Source organism: Lampetra fluviatilis, chromosome 66 (genome assembly GCF_964198595.1).
Source record: "Lampetra fluviatilis chromosome 66, kcLamFluv1.1, whole genome shotgun sequence".
Classification (NCBI taxonomy): domain Eukaryota; kingdom Metazoa; phylum Chordata; class Hyperoartia; order Petromyzontiformes; family Petromyzontidae; genus Lampetra; species Lampetra fluviatilis.
The window spans coordinates 2,638,877-2,660,075 of record NC_136340.1 but is presented as its reverse complement, the minus strand read 5'-3'; positions in this window follow the sequence as shown (position 1 = coordinate 2,660,075).

Below are 21,199 nucleotides of genomic sequence, written 5' to 3'. Positions count from 1 at the left end.
GTTGAGTCTATGGGTAGTGTTGAGTCTGTGGTGCAGTGTTGAGTCTATGGGCAGTGTTGAGTCTGTGGGTAGTGTTGAGTCTGTGGGCAGTGTTGAGTCTGTGGTGCAGTGTTGAGTCTATGGGCAGTGTTGAGTCTGTGGGCAGTGTTGAGTCTGTGGTGCAGTGTTGAGTCTATGGGTAGTGTTGAGTCTGTGGTGCAGTGTTGAGTCTATGGTGCAGTGTTGAGTCTATGGGCAGTGTTGAGTCTGTGGTGCAGTGTTGAGTCTATGGGCAGTGTTGAGTCTATGGGTAGTGTTGAGTCTGTGGTGCAGTGTTGAGTCTATGGTGCAGTGTTGAGTCTATGGGTAGTGTTGAGTCTATGGTGCAGTGTTGAGTCTGTGGTGCAGTGTTGAGTCTATGGGCAGTGTTGAGTCTATGGGCAGTGTTGAGTCTATGGGTAGTGTTGAGTCTATGGGTAGTGTTTAGTCTATGGGTAGTGTTGAGTCTATGGGCAGTGTTGAGTCTATGGGCAGTGTTGAGTCTATGGGCAGTGTTGAGTCTATGGGTAGTGTTGAGTCTATGGTGCAGTGTTGAGTCTGTGGGCAGTGTTGAGTCTATGGTGCAGTATTGAGTCCATGGTGCAGTGTTGAGTCTATGGGCAGTGTTGAGTCTGTGGGCAGTGTTGAGTCTATGGTGCAGTATTGAGTCTATGGTGCAGTGTTGAGTCTATGGGCAGTGTTGAGTCTCTGGGCAGTGTTGAGTCTGTGGGCCGTGTTGAGTCTGTGGGTAGTGTTGAGTCTGTGGGCAGTGTTGAGTCTATGGACAGTGTTGAGTATATGGGCAGTGTTGAGTCTATGGTGCAGTGTTGAGTCTATGGGCAGTGTTGAGTCTATGGTGCAGTGTTGAGTCTATGGTGCAGTGTTGAGTCTATGGGCAGTGTTGAGTCTATGGTGCAGTGTTGAGTCTATGGGCAGTGTTGAGTCTGTGGGCAGTGTTGAGTCTGTGGGCAGTGTTGAGTCTGTGGGTAGTGTTGAGTCTGTGGGCAGTGTTGAGTCTATGGACAGTGTTGAGTCTATGGGCAGTGTTGAGTCTATGGTGCAGTGTTGAGTCTATGGGCAGTGTTGAGTCTATGGTGCAGTGTTGAGTCTATGGACAGTGTTGAGTCTATGGTGCAGTGTTGAGTCTATGGGCAGTGGTGAGTCTGTGGGCAGTGTTGAGTCTATGGGCAGTGTTGAGTCTATGGTGCAATCTTGAGTCTATGGTGCAGTTTTGAGTCTGAGCAGTGTTGAGTCTATGGGCAGTGTTGTTGAGTCTATGGTGCAGTGTTGATTCTATGGGCAATGTTGAGTCTATGGTGCAATGTTGAGTCTATGCAGCAGTGTTGAGTCTATGGGCAGTGTTGAGTCTATGGTGCAATGTTGAGTCTATGGTGCAGTTTTGAGTCTGAGCAGTGTTGAGTCTATGGGCAGTGTTGAGTCGATGGACAGTGTTGAGTCTATGGGCAGTGTTGAGTCTATGGGCAGTGTTGAGTCTATGGGCAGTGTTGAGTCTATGGGCAGTGTTGAGTCTATGGGTAGTGTTGAGTCTGTGGTGCAGTGTTGAGTCTATGGTGCAGTGTTGAGTCTATGGGTAGTGTTGAGTCTATGGTGCAGTGTTGAGTCTGTGGTGCAGTGTTGAGTCTATGGGCAGTGTTGAGTCTATGGGCAGTGTTGAGTCTATGGGTAGTGTTGAGTCTATGGGTAGTGTTTAGTCTATGGGTAGTGTTGAGTCTATGGGCAGTGTTGAGTCTATGGGCAGTGTTGAGTCTATGGGCAGTGTTGAGTCTATGGGCAGTGTTGAGTCTATGGTGCAGTGTTGAGTCTGTGGGCAGTGTTGAGTCTATGGTGCAGTATTGAGTCTATGGTGCAGTGTTGAGTCTATGGGCAGTGTTGAGTCTCTGGGCAGTGTTGAGTCTGTGGGCCGTGTTGAGTCTGTGGGTAGTGTTGAGTCTGTGGGCAGTGTTGAGTCTATGGACAGTGTTGAGTATATGGGCAGTGTTGAGTCTATGGTGCAGTGTTGAGTCTATGGGCAGTGTTGAGTCTATGGTGCAGTGTTGAGTCTATGGTGCAGTGTTGAGTCTATGGGCAGTGTTGAGTCTATGGTGCAGTGTTGAGTCTATGGGCAGTGTTGAGTCTGTGGGCAGTGTTGAGTCTGTGGGCAGTGTTGAGTCTGTGGGTAGTGTTGCGTCTGTGGGCAGTGTTGAGTCTATGGACAGTGTTGAGTCTATGGGCAGTGTTGAGTCTATGGTGCAGTGTTGAGTCTATGGGCAGTGTTGAGTCTATGGTGCAGTGTTGAGTCTATGGACAGTGTTGAGTCTATGGTGCAGTGTTGAGTCTATGGGCAGTGGTGAGTCTGTGGGCAGTGTTGAGTCTATGGGCAGTGTTGAGTCTATGGTGCAATCTTGAGTCTATGGTGCAGTTTTGAGTCTGAGCAGTGTTGAGTCTATGGGCAGTGTTGTTGAGTCTATGGTGCAGTGTTGATTCTATGGGCAATGTTGAGTCTATGGTGCAATGTTGAGTCTATGCAGCAGTGTTGAGTCTATGGGCAGTGTTGAGTCTATGGTGCAATGTTGAGTCTATGGTGCAGTTTTGAGTCTGAGCAGTGTTGAGTCTATGGGCAGTGTTGAGTCGATGGACAGTGTTGAGTCTATGGGCAGTGTTGAGTCTATGGGCAGTGTTGAGTCTATGGGCAGTGTTGAGTCTATGGGCAGTGTTGTTGAGTCTATGGTGCAGTGTTGATTCTATGGGCAATGTTGAGTCTATGGTGCAATGTTGAGTCTATGCAGCAGTGTTGAGTCTATGGGCAGTGTTGAGTTTATGGTGCAATGTTGAGTCTATGGCGCAGTTTTGAGTCTGAGCAGTGTTGAGTCTATGGGCAGTGTTGAGTCTATGGGCAATGTTGAGTCTATGGTGCAATGTTGAGTCTATGGTGCAGTTTTGAGTCTGAGCAGTGTTGAGTCTATGGGCAGTGTTGAGTCTATGGTGCAGTGCTGAGTCTATGGGCAATGTTGAGTCTATGGTGCAATGTTGAGTCTATGGTGCAGTTTTGAGTCTGAGCAGTGTTGAGTCAATGGGCAGTGTTGAGTCTATGGTGCAGTGCTGAGTCTATGGGCAATGTTGAGTCTATGGTGCAGTGTTGAGTCAATGGGCAGTGTTGAGGAGTCTATGGTGCAGTGTTGAGTCTATGGTGCAGTGTTGAGTCTATGGTGCAATGTTGAGTCTATGCAGCAGTGTTGAGTCTATGGGCAGTGTTGAGTCTATGGTGCAATGTTGAGTCTATGGTGCAGTGTTGAGTCTATGGTGCAGTGCTGAGTCTATGGGCAATGTTGAGTCTATGGTGCAATGTTGAGTCTATGGTGCAGTGTTGAGTCAATGGGCAGTGTTGAGTCTATGGTGCAGTGTTGAGTCTATGGTGCAGTTTTGAGTCTGAGCAGTGTTGAGTCTATGGGCAGTGTTGAGTCTATGGTGCAGTGCTGAGTCTATGGTGCAGTGTTGAGTCGATGGACAGTGTTGAGTCTATGGTGCAGTGCTGAGTCTATGGTGCAGTGTTGAGTCTATGGTGCAGTGCTGAGTCTATGGTGCAGTGTTGAGTCTATGGGCAGTCTTCTTGGCTCTTTCGGTAAAGTCACGTAGAAGGAAAATAATAAAATATTAAAAATAAAACATAATAAAATAATTCTCACGACGTTTCGGCCACAACGCAAGCAGCCGTCTTCAGGTGGAGAACAGGTCTGTCGAGAAGGCAGAGTCTGACTCTACGTGACTTTACTGAAAGAACCAAGAAGATGAATCCCAGCAGTCACGAAAGCTTTAAATCAAAATCTATGGGCAGTGTTGAGTCTATGGGCAGTGTTGAGTCTATGGGCAGCGTTGAGTCTATGGGCAATGTTGAGTCTATGGGCAGTGTTGAGTCTATGGTGCAGTGTTGAGTCTATGGACAATGATGAGTCTATGGTGCAGTGTTGAGTCTATGGGCAGTGGTGAGTCTGTGGGCAGTGTTGAGTCTATGGTGCAGTGTTGAGTCTATGCGCAGTGTTGAGTCTGTGGGCAGTGTTGAGTCTGTGGGCAGTGTTGAGTCTGTGGGTAGTGTTGCGTCTGTGGGCAGTGTTGAGTCTATGGACAGTGTTGAGTCTATGGGCAGTGTTGAGTCTATGGTGCAGTGTTGAGTCTATGGGCAGTGTTGAGTCTATGGTGCAGTGTTGAGTCTATGGACAGTGTTGAGTCTATGGTGCAGTGTTGAGTCTATGGGCAGTGGTGAGTCTGTGGGCAGTGTTGAGTCTATGGGCAGTGTTGAGTCTATGGTGCAATCTTGAGTCTATGGTGCAGTTTTGAGTCTGAGCAGTGTTGAGTCTATGGGCAGTGTTGTTGAGTCTATGGTGCAGTGTTGATTCTATGGGCAATGTTGAGTCTATGGTGCAATGTTGAGTCTATGCAGCAGTGTTGAGTCTATGGGCAGTGTTGAGTCTATGGTGCAATGTTGAGTCTATGGTGCAGTTTTGAGTCTGAGCAGTGTTGAGTCTATGGGCAGTGTTGAGTCGATGGACAGTGTTGAGTCTATGGGCAGTGTTGAGTCTATGGGCAGTGTTGAGTCTATGGGCAGTGTTGTTGAGTCTATGGTGCAGTGTTGATTCTATGGGCAATGTTGAGTCTATGGTGCAATGTTGAGTCTATGCAGCAGTGTTGAGTCTATGGGCAGTGTTAAGTTTATGGTGCAATGTTGAGTCTATGGCGCAGTTTTGAGTCTGAGCAGTGTTGAGTCTATGGGCAGTGTTGAGTGTATGGTGCAGTGTTGAGTCGATGGACAGTGTTGAGTCTATGGTGCAGTGCTGAGTCTATGGTGCAGTGTTGAGTCGATGGACAGTGTTGAGTCTATGGTGCAGTGCTGAGTCTATGGTGCAGTGTTGAGTCTATGGTGCAGTGCTGAGTCTATGGTGCAGTGTTGAGTCTATGGGCAGTCTTCTTGGCTCTTTCGGTAAAGTCACGTAGAAGGAAAATAATAAAATATTAAAAATAAAACATAATAAAATAATTCTCACGACGTTTCGGCCACAACGCAAGCAGCCGTCTTCAGGTGGAGAACAGGTCTGTCGAGAAGGCAGAGTCTGACTCTACGTGACTTTACTGAAAGAACCAAGAAGATGAATCCCAGCAGTCACGAAAGCTTTAAATCAAAATCTATGGGCAGTGTTGAGTCTATGGGCAGTGTTGAGTCTATGGGCAGCGTTGAGTCTATGGGCAATGTTGAGTCTATGGGCAGTGTTGAGTTTATGGTGCAGTGTTGAGTCTATGGACAGTGTTGAGTCTATGGTGCAGTGTTGAGTCTATGGGCAGTGGTGAGTCTGTGGGCAGTGTTGAGTCTATGGTGCAGTGTTGAGTCTATGCGCAGTGTTGAGTCTATGGACAGTGTTGAGTCTATGGGCAGTGTTGGGTCTATGGGCAGTGTTGAGTCTATGGTGCAGTGTTGAGTCTATGGGCCATGTTGAGTCTATGGGCAGTGTTGAGTCGATGGACAGTGTTGAGTCTATGGGCATTGTTGAGTATATGGGCAGTGTTGAGTCTATGGGCAGTGGTGAGTCTATGGGCAGTGTTGAGTCTGTGTGCAGTGTTGAGTCTATGGTGCAGTGTTGAATCCATGGGCAGTGTTGAGTCTATGCGCAGTGTGTATTTTGAATGGATTGTATACGTATGTTGTATGTTTGTGTTGAACTTCTTTTGCACCTTAAGCAACCAAATGTGCTCATCGGATGTGTGAGGAGGTGGGCGGTGTGGAGAGATGTTTTCGCCCTCGCCTGGTATGCAGGAGGTTATGGGTTTGATCCCGACCCTGACGATTTCTGCTGCTGTATATTTGGAGTCTGCGTGTGTCTCTCTCTCTCATCATCATGGTGGTTAGGAGATGTTCATTACCTCGCCTGGTGTACAGGAGGTTGTGGGTTTGATCCCGACCCTGACGATGTCTGCTGCTGTATATTTGGCGTCTGCGTGTCTCTCTCTCTCTCTCATCATCATGGTGGTTAGGAGATGTTCATTACCTCGCCTGGTGTACAGGAGCTTGTGGGTTTGATCCCGACCCTGGCGATGTCTGCTGCTGTATATTTGGAGTCTGCGTGTCTCTCTCTCTCTCATCATCATGGTGGTTAGGAGATGTTCATTACTTCGCCTGGTGTACAGGAGGTTGTGGGTTTGATCCCGACCCTGACGATGTCTGCTGCTGTATATTTGGCGTCTGCGTGTCTCTCTCTCTCTCTCATCATCATGGTGGTTAGGAGATGTTCATTACCTCGCCTGGTGTACAGGAGCTTGTGGGTTTGATCCCGACCCTGGCGATGTCTGCTGCTGTATATTTGGAGTCTGCGTGTGTCTCTCTCTCTCATCATCATGGTGGTTAGGAGATGTTCATTACTTCGCCTGGTGTACAGGAGGTTGTGGGTTTGATCCCGACCCTGACGATGTCTGCTGCTGTATATTTGGAGTCTGCGTGTGTCTCTCTCTCTCTCATCATCATGGTGGTTAGGAGATGTTCATTACCTCGCCTGGTGTACAGGAGCTTGTGGGTTTGATCCCGACCCTGGCGATGTCTGCTGCTGTATATTTGGAGTCTGCGTGTCTCTCTCTCTCTCATCATCATGGTGGTTAGGAGATGTTCATTACCTCGCCTGGTGTACAGGAGGTTGTGGGATTGATCCCGACCCTGACGATGTCTGCTGCTGTATATTTGGAGTCTGCGTGTGTGTCTCTCTCTCTCTCACCATAATGGTGGTTAGGAGATGTTCATTACCTCGCCTGGTGTACAGGAGGTTGTGGGTTTGATCCCGACCCTGACGATGTCTGCTGCTGTATATTTGGCGTCTGCGTGTCTCTCTCTCTCTCTCTCATCATCATGGTGGTTAGGAGATGTTCATTACCTTGCCTGGTGTACAGGAGGTTGTGGGTTTGATCCCGACCCTGGCGATGTCTGCTGCTGTATATTTGGAGTCTGCGTGTCTCTCTCTCTCTCTCATCATCATGGTGGTTAGGAGATGTTAATTACCTCGCCTGGTGTACAGGAGGTTGTGGGTTTGATGACGATGACGACGATGATGATGATGAAGATGATGACGATGATGATGGTTGGGCAGGTGCTCCAAATCGAGGGCAAACACATTTATTGTGGTGAATTTGTAAGATGGAACAGCACGTGGCGTCACACACAGCAATTCTTCAACCGAGTCGCCATTAACCACGTGACGGTTGTACAAGTGCCGTTAATCAAATACAGTTTCTCCTAAACCAGAGGTCGCAAACGGGTTTTGATTCCTTACCCGTACCCGGCCGCACCAGGGTCGCAAACGGGTACCCGTATCCTACCCTACCCGATACCCGGCTACCCGTACCCGGCCGGGTATCGTGTAGGGTACGGGTATCAGGTACCCGATTGCGACCTCTGGGATGAAGCCATGTTGCAGGCGCGGGTGGGTTGATTCTAGGAACTTGAATTGTGAGAAGAGACAAGACGTTGGGAAATGAGTGACAAACGGTGTCTCACCAGTGACTCACGGCCTACCCGTACCCGTACCCGGCCGCACCAGGGTCGCAAACGGGTACCCGTACCCGGGTACGGGTAGCCAGGTATCGGGTAGGGTACGGGTATCAGGTACCCGGTTGCGACCTCTGTCCTAAACCCAATTCTACTTCTATTAAACCATCTTTGTCTTTCACAGTAATCTTTTCACTTCACAATTCGCATATTACTTTGATCCTAAGCTGTATGTCTATCTGTAACATCGCCTTATATCTGTATCTTACACCCATTGCCTGTACTGTATGTGTACAGTATCAGTACAGTACTTGTCGCCGTTGTACAACTTACATGTGTTCTATTCTCAATAGCATTGCAAGCAGTCATTCTCTTCGTGCATGGGCATGGTTATACTGGTAGGAACGAAGTGGACCAGACCACCAATAGATTATATCGTCCGTCCGTCCGTCCGTGTATCAACATCGCCCCCTACTGCAAACACTTGGCATGACCCTGTCCGACAAGATGGCCGCCCGCTCCCCCTGCGATCTGTGAAATAAACAAGATGGCCGTCGCTTCCGGCGCCTCATGGCGAAACTTTAAACACTAGAATACAGTCATTTTTTCTTTAACTCCTCTATACCCAGTCGATATCCCTGTACCGGTACTAAGTATTATTCCTACCAGCCCACCACGCAGGGTCCTGTTAGAATAGTATCAGGGTTAGAGAATTACAAGCATTAACGACAGTGCGTCATCCTTTACAATGCACAGTGCGAAAAGCCCTCCAATTGAATATATCACAAACTAACAATTAAAAGCCAAGCTTGAAGTCTAGAACAAGTCTAGAACATTTCTACAACGATCAAAAACAACCTTTGGGTCTACTATGAGACATCTCCTTTACCAGTGGCAAAATATAGTAATAGGTTTTTACCCTTTCAACTGGTATAAAAACTGATACCTTTATACAAGGGATCATGTCTGCAATAACCACAACACAAGCAGTCAAAATGCAAACAAAAATAAACAACTCTGATCATGATAATGATATGCACTGTCCTTGAAGTTGATTGGTCCACACCCGAAGACAGCTTTTATTAGAGCCTAATCTCCATTGGTGTTGGACCAGATGACGCCAAAAGGCGCACAACTCAAAGACAGCGCACTATCAGAGTATTGAGAGCTCGGGGTAAGCATTTACACTATGAGACATCTCCTTTACCAGTGGCAAAATATAGTAATAGGTTTTTACCCTTTCAACTGGTACAACAACTGACACCTTTATACAAGGCATCATGTTTGCAATAACCACAACACAAGCAGTCAAAATGCAAACAAAAAGAAACAACTCTGATAATGATAATGATATGCACTGTCCTTGAAGTTGATTGGTCCACACCCGAGGCAGCTTTCTTAGAGCCTAGTCTCCATTGGTGTTGGACCAGATGACGCCAAAAGGCGCACAACTCAAAGACAGCGCACTATCAGAGTATTGAGAGCTCTGGGTAAGCATTTACACTATGAAACATCTCCTTTACCAGTGGCAAAATATAGTAATAGGTTTTTACCCTTTCAACTGGTACAAAAACTGATACCTTTATACAAGGTATTTGTTGAAAGGGTAAACACCTATTACTAAACCTTTGGGTCCTTGACCTGTAAGATGCAACAGCGCATGGTGTCACACACACAGAAATTCCTCAACCGAGCCGCCATTAACCACGTGACTGGTATCCAAGTGCCGTTAATCAATAACCCTGACAGCCCCCTACAGGCCCAACTCCGTCATCGCATGCTGGTGTGGACGCATCGGTGTACTGCACGGCACATCAGGACTTTCACCGAACCACACTTTACTCCCTTGCTGCACAAGGGAATAATTGAAAGAGTGATCCATTCCCAATGTGCCACAGTTAGCTAGTTAGCTAGTTAATTAGTTAGCTAATTAGTTAACTAATTGACTAGTTAACTAGTTATCTAGGTAATTATTTAACTAGTTGATGGGAAAGCAAGCCCAAAGTAGCCTGGGGCTTACAGCTTCCCACACCTCACCACCACGCTCCCACGCCCCCTTCATTATTTTATTCAGAAGAAGAGCCACACCCTGTTGTTTGGCAGTCTCCCGCCCCGAGGACTGTCCACCCCTCATGGTGGCAGGAGCCAGAGCCGGTCCACCGGACCTCCTGAATAGCACAGAGATCCAGGCGGTATCGTTCCAGCTCCCGACAGAGGAGTGGCAGCCTCTCCTCCGCAGTGAGCGTTCGAACATTCCACGTGGCCATACGCAGTGGTTTTTTGTTGTTTCTGGAGGAGCCCGAGGGTAAAGATTCAGTCTCTTGGCTCCGCCAAATGAGGTTTGGCCAGGAGACGTCATAGACGCCTGTCCCCCCGGAGCCTCCGGCACAAGCTTAATAAATGTTTTACCTCGTAGTTTAGTGGCAGTTCATTGAAGGTGGAGGGGATACCAGCCCCTCGCACCCGTACAGAGCCCCCATTTCGCCGCTGTGGTGGCTACAAACGCCATGAGGGTAGAGGCCAATCTCAATCGGCCCTCCCCACACGGCACTGCCCACGACAGCGTTGCCCGCCCGGCACCACGAGGAGATAGGGGGTTGTTTTGCCGGACAAAGACACACAACCGCCATTCGCCACTAAGTGGCGGTGACGTCACCACGACGCTTGTGCCAGGCCATGTGCACCTTGAGGCTACCACGTGAAGTGTCGGACGCCCGCCGGCAGGAGGTCACGGGGCAGACCCAGCAGGTGCCACGGGTCGACTGACCGAGATGACCGAGATGACTGGCTGATGCACCACCTGTGCCCCCTACTGCGTCAACTTGCTGTGCTTTAGTCACCCGGCGCTCCGCTCGTTGTTGTGAGCGTCGCTCCTCCGCCCTCCGTTGTTGTTGGAGGGCGACTGCCTCCAACTGCCCAGTAGCAGCGTCCTTCACGAGCCTCCTCCACAGAGGCCGATCTTGACACCGCTGGTACCAGTCATCGGCAAGTCCACTCAGCTCCACGTCCTCCTGTACCACATCACTCCATCTCTTCTCTAGCCCGTGCCGCGCCCGTTTAGGCCCCTCGATCCGGCCGAACAAAAGCTGTTTAGGTATGCGGTGGCTGGGCATGCCGGCTACATGACCCAGCCAACGTAGCCTTGCCTGCCGGAGGAGCTCACACACACACAGACACACAGACACACGTGTGCACGCGCACACGCGCACACAAATACGTGCCCACGACAAGTCGCATAAACCGAACCCACACACGCGCGCGCACTCGCACACGCACAACACTTGCCCACGAACCCAATGCGTGTGGCCCAGAGGTCGCAACCGGGTACCCGATACCCGTACCCTACCCGATACCCGGCTACCCGTACCCGGCCAGGTACGGGTACGGGTAGGCCGTGAGTCACTGGTGAGTCACCGTTTGTCACTCATTTCGGGTAGGGTACGGGTACCGGTAGGGAACGGGTACCCGTACCCGGCCGGGTACGGGTACGGGTACCCGTTTGCGACCCTGGTGCGGCCCGGTACGGGTACGGGTAAGGAATCAAACCCCGTTTGCGACCTCTGGTGTGGCCTGGACGGTGGGTTGGGTTGGGTGGGTGAGTGGGGTCGGGCTTCTCGCTTTGCCCCCTTTCATCTGTGCCCACCGCTCTCTGTGGGTGAGGTCATCCATCCTCCTAGCTCCTCCTAACTCCTACTTGCTCCTCTGTGCGTCTGGTGACACAGAGACGAATGGATGTGTCGCTGCCCCCACGGGGGCTTTGGCCCGGCGCACGCGCGCATGGCATGAGCGCATCACACGCACGGCACGCACGCGCCGCACAGACAAAGGTCCCCCGTGTAGCCTGCGACGAACTGTTGGGGCAAGTGCCGTTAGTAGCGAGTAGCACGCATGATTACGCACACACACACAGAGAGAAAGAGACAGGCACTCTCTACCCCCCCACTCTCTCTCCATCTCTCCCTCCCCATCTCTCTCTCTCTTCATCTCTCTCTCTCCACACAGACAAAGGTCCCCCGTGTAGCCTGCGACGAACTGTTGGGGCAAGTGCTGTTAGTAGCGAGTAGCACGCATGATTACACACACACAGAGAGAGAAAGAGACAGGCACTATCTACCCTCACACTCTCTCGCCGTCTCTCTCCACAAAGACAAAGATCCCCCGTATAGCCTCAACAGACCGCTGGGGCAAGTGCCGTTAGTAGCGAGTAGCACGCATGATTACACAGAGAGAGAGGCACTCTCTCTCTCCCCATCTCTCTCTCTTCATCTCTCTCACCACACAGACAAAGGTCCCCCGTGTAGCCTGTAACAGACTGTTGGGGCAAGTGCTATTAGCGAGTAGCACGCATGATTACACACACACAGAGAGAGAGGAACTCTCCCTGCCTCTCTCTCTCCATCTCTCTCTCCACAAAGACAAAGATCCCCCGTGTAGCCTCAACAGACCGCTGGGGCAAGTGCTGCTAGCGAGCAATTATGAAGGCGGGCACGGCACACGAGGGGGTGGGTGGCCAGCACCACGCCCGGCCGCCTTTGTCTCCCCAGTTGGCGATGTTTACACACCGCACCGGGCACTCATTTGACGCTGAGTCGACCTAGGGGAGTCCCCGGACCGGTTCAGAGCATCGTCACTGGTGTTGGCCGTGAGCTGGAATCGAACTCGGGTCGCCGGGTTCGTAGCGCAGCGTGGCGCTAACCACTACACCCACCGCTCCCTGCTGCTGTGAACAAGTAGCACCTATGATACACACACACAGAGGCAAACGGGTTTTGATTCCTTACCCGTACCCGTACCCGGCCGCACCAGGGTCGCAAACGGGTACCCGTACCCTACCCGATACCCGGCTACCCGTACCCGGCCGGGTATCGGGTAGGGTACGGGTATCGGGTACCCGATTGCGACCTCTGGGATGAAGCCACGTTGCAGGCGCGGGTGGGTTGATACTAGGAACTTGAATTGTGAGAAGAGACAAGACGTTGGGAAATGAGTGACAATCACGGTGACTCACCAGTGACTCACGGCCTACCCGTACCCGTACCCGGCCGCACCAGGGTCGCAAACGGCTACCCGTACCCTACCCTACCCTACCCGATACCCGGCTACCCGTACCCGGCCGGGTATCGGGTAGGGTACGGGTATCGGGTACCCGGTTGCGACCTCTGGGATGAAGCCACGTTGCAGGCGCGGGTGGGTTGATTCTAGGAACTTGAATTGTGAGAAGAGACAAGACTTAATTTTAGAACTTTCGTGACTGCAGGAATTATTATTTGTTTCTTTCGGTTAAGTCACGTCTAAAGATAAAATAATAAATTAAATTAAATAATAGAATACGACGTTTCGATTGCAACACAAGCAATCATCATCAGGTATAATACCTGATGATGATTGCTTGTGTTGCAATCGAAACGTCGTATTCTATTATTTAATTTAATTTATTATTTTATCTTTAGACGTGACTTAACCGAAAGAAACAAATAATAAAGAGACAAGACGTTGGGAAATGAGTGACAATCACGGTGACTCACCAGTGACTCACGGCCTACCCGGACCCGGCCGCACCAGGGTCGCAACTCTCCCACTCACTCACTCACTCACTAATTCAGCTACTCACTCACTCACCCACCCACTTACCCACTCACTCACCCACTCACTCACCCACCCACTAATTCAGCTACTCACTCACTCACCCACCCACTTACCCACTCACTCACCCACTCACTCACCCACCCACTAATTCAGCTACTCACTCACTCACCCACCCACTTACCCACTCACTCAACCACTCACTCACCCACCCACTAATTCAGCTACCCACTCACTCACCCACCCACTTACCCACTCACTCACCCACTCACTCACCCACCCACTAATTCAGCTACTCACTCACTCACCCACCCACTTACCCACTCACTCACCCACTCACTCACTCACCCACTAATTCAGCTACTCACTCACCCACCCACCCACTTAACCACTCACTCACCCACTCACTCACCCACCCACTAATTCAGCTACTCACTCACTCACCCACCCACTTAACCACTCACTCACCCACTCACTCACCCACCCACTAATTCAGCTACTCACTCACCCACTCACTCACCCACTCACTCACCCACCCACTAATTCAGCTACTCACTCACTCACCCACCCACTTACCAACTCACTCACCCACTCACTCACTCACCCACTAATTCAGCTACTCACTCACTCACCCACCCACTTACCCACTCACTCAACCACTCACTCACCCACCCACTAATTCAGCTACCCACTCACTCACCCACCCACTTACCCACTCACTCACCCACTCACTCACCCACCCACTAATTCAGCTACTCACTCACTCACCCACCCACTTACCCACTCACTCACCCACTCACTCACTCACCCACTAATTCAGCTACTCACTCACCCACCCACCCACTTAACCACTCACTCACCCACTCACTCACCCACCCACTAATTCAGCTACTCACTCACTCACCCACCCACTTAACCACTCACTCACCCACTCACTCACCCACCCACTAATTCAGCTACTCACTCACTCACCCACCCACTTACCCACTCACTCACCCACTCACTCACCCACCCACTAATTCAGCTACTCACTCACTCACCCACCCACTTACCCACTCACTCACCCACTCACTCACTCACTCACCCACTAATTCAGCTACTCACTCACTCACCCACCCACTTACCCACTCACTCACCCACTCACTCACCCACCCACTAATTCAGCTACTCACTCACCCACGCACTCACGCACTCACCCACGCACCCACTTAATCACCCACCAACCAGAGGTCGCAAACGGGTTTTGATTCCTTACCTGTACCCGTACCCGGCCGCACCAGGGTCGCAAACGGCTACCCGTACCCGTTAAATAAGAAATTAGAAATAATAATAGAAAAAAAATATATTTTTATTTTTTATTTCATTTTCATTTTCTATCTCCGTGACTTTACCGAAAGAAGTAAAAATATTCCGAATTGAACTTTTTTAAAATCCTTTATATTAAGTTCGCCTGCTTGCTTGCTTGCGCGCTTACGGCCGTGCACATCTTTCGCTCGTTTTTTAACCCACTTCCCGTGATCCAATCGAGCTGACATTTTGCACACAGACTCGTTGTGCGTGACAATTAATTTTCGTGAAATTTTTTTCCCCAAAATTTTCCACTTTTTAGGAAAAAAAATATTATATGTAATTACCAATTGCTTAATGGTGGCAGGCAATCATCTGACCCATAGGTGGCAGCCATCTCAAGCCAGCGGACGAGAGGACTCTAGCCGCCCGTTTCAAAGACCAATGTGGGCTGGGTTGTGGCCCATTGAACACGCATATAAAGGATTTATAGTGAAAAACGTTGTTTTTACGGGTTAATTTTTTGTTAACGAGGCTGTTAGTCGCGCGTGGCGTCACGAGGCGGAGTTTGCGTTGCCCGCGGCACGTGTCACTGCGCGGGTCACGTGTCACTGCGCGCGTCACGTGTCGTGTTTGTGACGTCAGCGCGTGGTGCTGTACTGCACGTGACGTTCTATGCAAACCGACTGCAGTGAATTTGCTGCTGGCAGCAATGGAAGTGCTTTAGAAGTCTCTCTCTCTCCCCCTCCCTCTCTCTCTTTTTTTTACGGTCAGTGGAAACAAGAACATGCTCGGTGTAGTCGGCACTTTGCTTCGTTCATCATTTCGTAATTTTTGAAAAAATGTTTTAAACTTTGCTTTATGTAAACTCCCACCTCTCGCTCGCTCGCTCTCTCGCTCACTCTCTCGCTCGCTCTCTCGCTCGCTCTTTCTCTCACTCGCTCGCTCGCTCGCTCTCTCGCTCGCTCTCTCGCTCACTTTCTCTCGCTCACTCGCTCACTCTCTCGCTCACTCTCTCGCTCACTCTCTCGCTCAATCTCTCGCTTGCTCTCTCGCTCGCTCTCTCGCTCGCTCTCTCGCTCGCTCTCTCGCTCATTCTCTCGGTCACTCTCTCGCTCACTCTCTCGCTCGCTCTCTCGCTCACTCGCTCACTCTCTCGCTCACTCGCTCGCTCGCTCGCTCTCTCGCTCGCTCTCTCGCTCGCTCTCTCTTTCGCTCGCTCGCTCTCTCGCTCGCTCTCTCGCTCGCTCTCTCGCTCTCTCACTCGCTCACTCTCTCGCTCACTCGCTCGCTCTCTCTCGCTCGCTCTCTCGCTCACTCTCTCGCTCTCTATCTCGCTCACTCTCTCGCTCACTCTCTCGCTCGCTCTCTCGCTCACTCTCTCGCTCGCTCACTCTCTCGCTCACTCTCTCGCTCACTCTCTCGCTCACTCTCTCCCTCACTCTCTCGCTCACTCACTCGCTCACTCTCTCGCGTATTGGGTACCTGATTGCGACCTCTGGGATGAAGCCATGTTGCAGGCGCGGGTGGGTTGATTCTAGGAACTTGAATTGTGAGAAGAGACAAGACGTTGGGAAATGAGTGACAAACGGTGACTCACCAGTGACTCACGGCCTACCCGTACCCGTACCCGGCCGTACCAGGGTCGCAAACGGGTACCCGTACCCGGCCATACCCGTACCCTACCCGTACCCGGCCGGGTACGGGTAGGGTACGGGTATCTGATTGCGACCTCTGGGATGAAGCCATGTTGCAGGCGTGGGTGGGTTGATTCTAGGAACTTGAATTGTGAGAAGAGACAAGACGTTGGGAAATGAGTGACAAACGGTTACTCACCAGTGACTCACGGCCTACCCGTACCCGTACCCGGCCACACCAGGGTCGCAAACGGGTACCCGTACCCGGGTACGTGTAGCCGGGTAACGGGTAGTGTACGGGTATCGGGTACCCGGTTGCGACCTCTGGTTTGAACCTCTCCTCCAATCCCCTTGAATCTCTTATCCTACCCAATCGTCCCTGAGGCCTCCCTGCACCAATCAGAGGCCCTGCTTGACTTCCTGACTGTCCGTTCGTACGCACGCACGCACGCACGCTGTCAGGCAAGTGCTCCGTTGCCTCGGTCAGTACAGGGCAACAAATGTGAATGAGGTGGACAGAAATGTCATTGAAGCTTGAGTGTTACGTTGAGGGCTTCTCCCGGCACTGCCTCAACTTGGCCAAATAACGTTGCCACCCCCTGAATGATAACGAGAAAGGTGACTGAAAAACAAATGGCGTTTTTTTCCATCTTGTTTGCCATTAGTCCTCCCCGCCAGTGGCGGCTCCTGCAAAATCTCTCAGGGGGGGCAAATGTCTGGATGATTGATAAGGATAAGGTCCACCTATGCAATGGATAAATTAACAGCTTAAGCATGTAAAGGCAACTTCACTTCTTTAATATTAATGAAAAATAAAGTGACTCTTACAATACATCTTGTTTGTTTCTATATTCACTATTAAAACAAACCACTCAAGTTTCTTTTATTAAAGATTCCACTAGGTGGCGACAAATAATATTGTTGGATAAAACGTGCTTACGTATGATGACGTAAGCACGTATGATGACGTAAGCACGTATGATGACGTAAGCACGTTAGTGCGAGCCCTCCCGGAAGCCATAGAGAATGCATTGCAGCGCCCCCGTTCGAAAAAAAACATCTTTGAATGTAAGTCTATGGGGCCACTCGGGGCGATTCTCAGCCGGAGGGAAATCGCCCAACAAGAGGCGGTACTCCACAGAACGTGACATGACGCTGATTGGACTATATCCAGAGGCACAGTAATGGCTAGCGTGACTCTGTGGTTGAATGACATTGGTGGTGCGTCGCCCAATCGCCCTAATGAAGAAACCGCCCCTGGATTACCCGATGCAGTTTGGCCAGCCGGGCGCCGTTTGGGCACCTCCACGCTCTCGCCTCCTCACTGCTTCTTGGTGGTAGCCCACGGCCGGCCTCACCGGGTGGCGTCGTCGAGGTCCGAAGTGCGCGGCCCGCCCCTCTTCACTCGTTTTCGTCGCCCCTTCGTCCATCGCGATTTCCCCGCCCCGGCTTCTGTTTGAAGCTCGAGATTTTCAGCGGCTGTCCGGCGCTTGATCTCGATTCGGGCAACGGGGGTTCTCGCTTGCGCGTGTGTCCCCCACCCCCCCAGGGGCATCTGAGACAGCGAAGACCCCCGTCTTTGCCACGAGTACTCTCCATATCTCCCCGCAGGCGACGACAGTGGCTACACGGCGAGGCGGCAATCGTTCACAGTCAGGCCCTTCTTTCTCCGTGGCGGCGTTTGCCATCTTTTCTCGGACTCCGTGAAGGAAATCGCCTTTTCCCGCTCATCTTGGAGGCGAACGTTATTGAGCCTGAAGGCACGAGGGTGGCCCAGCGCTTCCACGTAGACGTCGATCGGGACATCGGTGGAAGCTGGGCAGCGGATTCCAGACTCGCGTGAAGGTGCCCGCTGCTGCTGATGCCAAGGGCGCCTTGCAGGCCTAGAAGACCGGCCTTGTGGAGGGGCGCTAGCTTTCGCGGACGTTGTTACTGGAACAGGCGGACGTTTTGACGCGTGTGGGATATGCCGCACAAAGCGTGCCTATTCTCAAAAGCCAGGAGAAATGTTTTTTATAAACCATAAATAAATTACAAAAATTAATATATAAGGGTGGTCTATCACGTATTTTGACCACCTCTTGATACTTTTAATACTATTCACACAAAGCTCCCCCTGGAGAGAGAGAGTAAAATAATTAATAATTCTTCAGAAGTATCAAAAGAAGAGAATAAAAGCAGAAAAATTAACCCGTAAAAACAAAGTTTTTCACTATAAATCCTTTATATGCGTGGCGGCTAGAGTCCTCTCGTCCTCTGGCTTGAGATGGCTGCCACCTATGGGTCAGATGATTGCCTGCCACCATTAAGCAATTGGTAATTAAATATAATATGTTTTTTCCTAAAAAGTGGAAAATTTTGGAAAACATTTTTCCCGAGAATGCATTGTCACGCACAACGAGTCTGTGTGCAAAATGTCAGCTCGATTGGATCACGGGAAGTGGGTTAAAAAACGACCGAAAGATTTGCACGGTCGTAAGTGCGCAAGCAAGCAAGCAAGTGAACTTAATATAAAGGATTTAAAAATGTAGAAAAAGGAGAGCACCAACGAAATGATAATAACGTGAACACAAATCACGACGCGTATTAACCAGGGTCCAGAGCGGATGCATGTAGAACGCTCCCTAAACAAAAGAAGAAAAGAAAATAAAATATCCGCAAGCCTCAAAATAGTTTGAAGTGGGGGGTGGGGGGGGAGAACACAAAAATGTAAATGAAAAATAGAGAAACGGGGTAAATTGTGAAATCAGCGATAGAAATGAATAGGGGGTGATTTTTCGATTTAAAGCTTTCGTGACTGCAGGGATACATCTTCTTGGTTCTTTCGGTAAAGTCATCACGTAGAAGGGAAATAATAAAATAATAAAAATAAAACAATGAAATACAATTCTCACGACGTTTGGGCCACAACGCAAGCAGCCGTCCTCAGGTGAAGAACAGGTCTGTCGGAAAGACAGCGTCTGAATGAAACACCACCAGGCTTGGCAGCGTATATTTAAGCTACGTGACTTTACCGAAAGAACCAAGAAGAGGGGGTGATTGTGCCGGGGTACGACGGCGCGGCTGTGACCCTGAGCGGTGGAGACACCTCTAGGAGAAAGGACAAAGGGAGAAAGGACAAAGGGCGAAAGGACAAAGGGAGAAAGGACAAAGGGAGAAAGGACAAAGGGAGAAAGGACAAAGGGAGAAAGGACAAAGGGAGAAAGGACAAAGGGAGAAAGGACAAAGAGAGAAAGGACAAAGGGAGAAAGGACAAAGGCAGAAAGGACAAAGGGAGAAAGGACAAAGGGAGAAAGGACAAAGGGAGAAAGGACAAAGGGAGAAAGGACAAAGGGAGAAAGGACAAAGGGAGAAAGGACAAAGGGAGAAAGGACAAAGGGAAGAAAGGACAAAGAGAATAAAGGACAAAGGGAGAAAGAACAAAGGGAGAAAGGACAAAGGGAGAAAGGACAAAGGGAGAAAGGACAAAGGGAGAAAGGACAAAGGGAGAAAGGACAAAGGGAGAAAGGACAAAGGGGAGAAAGGACAAAGGGAGAAAGGACAAAGGGAGAAAGGACAACGGGAGAAAGGACAAAGGGGAGGAAGGACAAAGGGAGAAAGGACAAAGGGAGAAAGGACAAAGGGAGAAAGGACAAAGGGAGAAAGGACAACGGGAGAAAGGACAAAGGGAGAAAGGACAACGGGAGAAAGGATAAAGGGAGAAAGGACAAAGGGAGAAAGGACAAAGGGAGAAAGGACAAAGGGAGAAAGGACAACGGGAGAAAGGACAAAGGGAGAAAGGACAAAAGGAGAAAGGACAAAGGGAGAAAGGACAAAGGGAGAAAGGACAAAGGGAGAAAGGACAAAGGGAGAAAGGACAAAGGGAGAAAGGACAAAGGGAGAAAGGAAAAAGGGAGAAAGGACAAAGGGAAGAAAGGACAAAGGGAAGAAAGGACAAAGGGAGAAAGGACAAAGGGAGAAAGGACAAAGGGAGAAAGGACAAAGGGAAGAAAGGACAAAGGGAGAAAGGACAAAGGGAGAAAAGACAAAGGGAGAAAGGACAAAGGGAGAAAGGACAAAGGGAGAAAGGACAAAGGGAGACAGGACAAAGGGAGAAAGGACAAAGGGAGAAAGGACAAAGGGAGAAAGTACAAAGGGAGAAAGGACAAAAGGAGAAAGGACAAAGGGAGAAAGGACAAAGGGAGAAAGGACAAAGGGAGAAAGGACAAAGGGAGAAAGGACAAAGGGAGAAAGGACAAAGGGAGAAAGGACAAAGGGGAGAAAGGACAAAGGGAGAAAGGACAAAGGGGAGAAAGGACAAAGGGAGAAAGGACAAAGGGAGAAAGGACAAAGGGAGAAAGGACAAAGGGAGAAAGGACAAAGGGAGAAAGGACAAAGGGAGAAAGGACAAAGGGAGAAAGGACAAAGGGAGAAAGGACAAAGGGGAGAAAGGACAAAGGGAGAAAGGACAAAGGGGAGAAAGGACAAAGGAAGAAAGGACAAAGGGAGAAAGGACAAAGGGAGAAAGGACAAAGGGAGAAAGGAGTGCGCAGAGCAAAGCCCTCAGATTGGCGGTGAACGGAATTCCCACAAAAAGGAGGTGACAATGTAGTGGAAGAAATGCAAATTTTAGGGGTTAAGGCCCCGGAGCTCTGTGGTTCTTTCGGTAAAGTCACAAAGAAAGAAATGTAATTAAATTAATTAATATTGTTAGGTTTTTTCGGTAAAGTCACGTAGGTAAAACATTAAGAAATAAAAATAAAATAAAAATCACGACGTTTCGGAGGCAACACAAGCTTCCGTCTTCAGGTGGAACCGTCACAGCCACGACAGCTGTATCAAGTGAATGAGAGATTGCAGGAGCTACCACTCCGTTTATATACTTTTTTAATGTTTTACCTACATGGTGACTTTACCGAAACAACCTAAGAATATGAATCCTTGCAGTCACGAAAGCTTCAAATCTAGAATTAAATTAATTAATTTAATTTCTTTCTACGTGACTTTACCGAAAGAACCAAGGACTTTACCGAAATAACCACAGAGTAATTATTGCATTCACGAAAGCTTCAAATCTAGAATTAAATTAATTAATTTAATTTCTTTCTACGTGACTTTTCCGAAAGAACCAAGGACTTTACCGAAATAACCACAGAGTAATTATTGCATTCACGAAAGC